Source organism: Aristolochia californica, unplaced genomic scaffold, assembly GCF_029961685.1.
Source record: "Aristolochia californica isolate CCGP_79_NKW_82.1479 unplaced genomic scaffold, dmAriCali1.0.hap1 SCAF_7, whole genome shotgun sequence".
NCBI lineage: Eukaryota > Viridiplantae > Streptophyta > Magnoliopsida > Piperales > Aristolochiaceae > Aristolochia > Aristolochia californica.
Genome location: NW_027182268.1, coordinates 32,977,896 through 32,982,945, shown reverse-complemented (window position 1 = coordinate 32,982,945; position 5,050 = coordinate 32,977,896).

The following is a 5,050-nucleotide window of genomic DNA, read 5'->3' as shown; positions in this document are numbered from 1 at the left end:
TATCTCAGTCGTCCGATCATGATCCTCAAAAGGAAAACTACTTCCTAAAGAATGGGTAAAAATCTAGAAAGGGTCAAACAATCTCACACTTGACCCATTCACATACTTACTATGTATCATTGAATATTGATACATCCACAAAAATGGTTCCCATAGATATAGTATCCTTATACCCAAACAAAATAAGATTAAATTGCATATGATATAGTCATAGACACATGTATGAAGTCATATGCATTAAATGGAAAAATCATGAGAAAACCAAAAATAATGACAAAACCAAATGAATATTCATACATCTATTAAATTGTATAAAATATAACAATTTAGACCAGATGGCCTAATGGTCACTTGCGCTAGAAGAAAATCAGGTGCATCGGTTCCAATCCCGGTCAACCGATTTTCTTTTTTTATGTGAACCAAGTCGACCTGCCTTTCGCTCGGACGACTCGATTGCATGGGTTGGAACACACGAGTCGGAACTCACCATTTAAATGTTGAGTTCAACCATATGAATTTTTTTATTGATTCTATGCATTGGAGGTCGTCTTCTACCTCCAACCACACGCAGAAGGCTAGGGCCGTCTTTAACAATAGCGACACCAACAGACGTGCACAAATGCTTGTGGACTTCATAGCGCCAATGGTGTCACACACAGATGCCAATCTTTCTTCCTCTAACACATGACATACCCAATGCGAGAATCATCGACCGACACATGCACAGAGCACAGTTGATGCTCTAGCGCATGGACGACACAATCAGGATTGTTGTAGAATGCAGAAAATCGGTGCTCCCGACCTGTAGGGGTGGCATCGAGTCAAGTCGAGCTTGAACATATCTATATTTTATTTGGACTTGATTTAAATATTTCAAACTCGAGCTCGAGCCCAGCCCAGCCTCGAGCCTGAAATTCTAATCAAGCTCAAGCCCAATAATTTTAACCGAGTTTGAGCTCCAACCTACATTTAAAACTTTGCATAAAATATATGTCAAATAAATTATATATAATATTATGCATAAATTATACTTAAAATTGGGCATGATCTCTACATAAAAGAGAAAAATATCTTTTATGTCTTCCCCCCAAAGATAGTAAAAACCTACATACCGGCCTAGTATTTGCGTTTTTGTACAACTGCAACAATAAAGAATATAACAAAAATTCAACACTTAAACTTTCCTAGATGCCAAACTGGAAGAAGAAAACATGCCAAACTAGAAGAAGAGAAAGCTGTCAACTTCCTCCCCCTTATGGTTTTGTAGTATAGGAATCTTGCAAGGAGAATCTCCATCTCTAAAATTTCTCAGAGAATTTGTTCCGGCCGACTCAAAAACTAAAACATATATGAAGATATCCTAAAAATTAAAAAAATCATACTGCTAACAAGAACCGTAATCCATCAGTTGTTGTCTTTCCCATAGTCATCAAATTGCATATAACTCAAACAAAGGTTGTCTGAGAATCCAAAAAGTCTAAAACGTCAAAAGCAATCTTCGGCTTATAACCAAGGGCAAGTATCAACAATAAATTTCACGAAAGTCCAAATCCCATAAATGGGAAAAGAGGAGGAATTGCAAAATCGCATGTCAAACATAGGCTTCAGGAAAATGAAACGCTTCCAAAAAATGAAACATGAAAAAAAAAGAAAACCTCCCAAGCAAAATTTAAACAACATAACTCAATAACTCCCCATCCCATCCACTGAACTCCAAACTCAATAACTCCCCATCCCATCAAAACAAAAGAGAGAAAAAAGAAACTGGCACCAACGCAAGTACAAAGTATAACATGGAAACAACATATTCGACCAGTAGAAAATTTCAGAATTTCTCCAACAAAATCAGGAACTCAAGATAGGATTAAGGGGTAAAAAGAGAGGTTTCTTCCTTCCACCTCTGTCGCCAATTGTTGGCATGAAGGTTTTCCAATTTTCACTCTAATCTCCTCATCTTTGACTTGTCCCAACTCTGACTACTTACCCTAAGTTTAAGTAAACGAGCCGGTTCGCTAGCTCATGAACCAAACCGAGCCTTGTTTGGGTTCGACTCATTTACTTAAATGTGTTGAAAACTGATCTCAAATTCGATTCGAGATCGGGTTTATTCAAATTGAATCGAACCAAGCTCGAGCTACTCGCGAACTTGCTTGGTTCGATGCCACTCCTACTGGCCTGGCTTTGCTCTTCCAAGAGCCTTCCTAATGCCAACGCACATAGCATCGGTCAACTTTGCAACACTAATGCGCGTCATTGTCGGTTCAGCTTCCTTTGACGCATAACGCAACTGACGTCATATGCATCCTTCAGTGGTCACAGCCACGAATCTAGCGTCTTTTGGCATTCATCAAAAAACCGACACATGCACTCAAATGGGTGCGCCATTAGTGGGTCTCAATTTTTTAACCATCGGCACAATGGGCACCTCCCTTGGCATCTCATTGCTGAGGGTTGGTTGGTGTTGGCTAGGTCGACTGGTACGACAAAATAGCCACACACAATGCCCTGATCATGCATAGAGAATTTGAGATCACTCAAAATTTTTAATAGAAATCAAGCCAGATCAATGGTAGCCAAATGTTAGCCTAAATGAATTTCTAATACGACATGAAATTCATAATATATAAAAGGAAACGTGAACGGTTGCTTACCTCCAGTTAAGACAATCAAATTTTGGAAGAATGGAGATCGGCTCGTCTATTCAGAGGCTCTTCGATGGAAAGTCACAAACACTCTGGTAGACCAGATCCATAAAACTTATACACTTCTTTTCCCATCAAAAGTGGAGAAGTTGTAACTATTGGATATCCACTTCTTCCTACATCTAAGGAAATTAATTCCTAATGAATGGGTCAAAATCTAGAACATGTCTAACATATAGAAGACTAAAAAGTACTTTATATTGGACGCAAGACATAAAAGCTACAAAAAGATTGGTTGTCAACTAAACTATATTATATGGAAGGGTGATGGTCAACAATCTCTTTTCCACATCTAAGAGAACATAACGGTCAAGTCATGTAATGCATTAGACCATCATTTAAGTAAAAGTATCAATCCAACAAAAAAAAAAAAAGATAACGATACACAAGTTATACACTCTAAGAAACAACTAAAAGGATTTGTTAATACCGCAACAATGAAACCCTCCTTTGCAATAGGGCCCCAAAAATGGGTTGTTTTTGGATCAACAAGACTCTTCAAGAATGCTCGAAAGTATGCAATCAACAATAGTTTCTTCACGTACTCTAGTAAGAAAGGATGTCATTAACCAACGATAGATTTATTCTTGTTGACGAACGATCCTGATTATGTTTAAGGGGATGTAAGTGAGTGCATCTGGTAAGTGATTAGACTGTCACTTGACCCGAATGCGTTAGTGCACGCATCGGAGGCGAGTTCAAGTGGTGGAACCCCTTCATTCAGGTTAAGGGTTTAGGATATAATTTCGAGTTTAGAGTCAATAGAAATTAGGGTTTAGCTATTTTGGTTTGGGGTTTTCAAGGGGTTAGGGTTTAGGGTTTTCAAAGATTTAGGGTTTAGGGTTTCGGGTTAAATGGATTTAGGGTTAATTGAAAATTAGTTTGTTGTGTTTAGGGTTTTTAAGGGTTTAATTTCGTACCATTGTCATATTTGTGAAGTTTAGGGTTTTGATTATTTATGGCTGGAAGAAGAAGAGGAAATGGTGTGATGGACGAAGCTTATAAGTAGTCATATGACGTTTGAGCTTCAAATAAGATAGCAAGATGCTCATCTCATGATCAAACAAGTCAATATGGGAAACAAGTTGCCCAATGGTGCTTAAAAACAAGATGTGTTTTCTGACTATGTCAATAAGTTCAATGAAGATGTTGTCAATAAAAAAATGAGTGAGCAGCTAAAAAATCGAACATGAACGTGGAAGAAAACATACCAAACAATAACAAGTTGTCTCAATACTAGTGGGTTCGGTTAGGATGCAATCACATTGCGAGATACTGCAAGTCAGTCTATATGGCAAGTCTACATTAAGGTCAGTAAATCTAATATAGGAAAACATGTGTTAGGGTCCCGAATCATGCGGCATGGAACGGACGGATCCAGTGCTGTGATGGAGCGGGCCCACTGATCTGCTCGGGTATGGTTCAGGAAAGAGCCCTTCTAGTCTGGTTTAGGGAAAAACCCTTTCTGGTTCCCGACCCCTGTCTGGACAGTGGCTTACTGCTGCTCTGTAGTGAAAAGATTTTTATTTAATCACTGGTATGTTTGTCACTGGTGGAGCCGCGGGTTGTTGGAATTTGGCCAGATCGGAAGGGTGCCTTCCTGATGTTCTCGGTGGACTGAAAATCCACCCTGGTCGTGCTCAGTGGCTAGACAGCGAGGGACTTCTGGTGGTTCAATGTCTGAACAGTAGTCCCCTGCTGTCTGGCAGACTTTTGACAACACCTCCCTGCTGTCGTCGTGCTCGGCAAGAACTCACAAAATTCACCGTCGTGTTCCTGCTCTGCTGTAGGGAGACTACAACTCCCTACTACTCTCCGACCACCTCAGCAACAACACCCGAGGTGCCATTTCGTCTTCCAAGTTCACTTTTCTGCTGTAAAACACAACAAACAATAGCACCTGAAACCAGAGAAGGTTCGGGCTGCTGCTCAGTGAAGGGATCTGTAGAAAAACGAAGGTGTAACAGCAAAAGGGAAATATTTTATGGGGGATAACTAGAGCTTTAGGGGAACTCCAACCCTGAGCTCTAGAAGGAGAACTCAAATCCTTTTTCGGCCAAATCAAACTTGTCCCTTGATATTCCAACCTTCCCTCCTACAAATACTTCACGCCAACCATAGTTTAGGGCAAAAATAAAAAAACTGCCCTTGAGGCATATTTAATCCCAACTGAAATAAAAACATAAATATAACTTAAAGGACTTAGTACCTAGTGATTCAGCCATGGTGCCATTGAATTACACGGTTCGCTATCGAGTTCATAACATCACTCTCCCCCTGAAGAAAGAGTTTGTCCTCAAGCTCGATAAATAGGCCTCAAGTCCGGTAATTGCAGGGTCAGAGTTGAA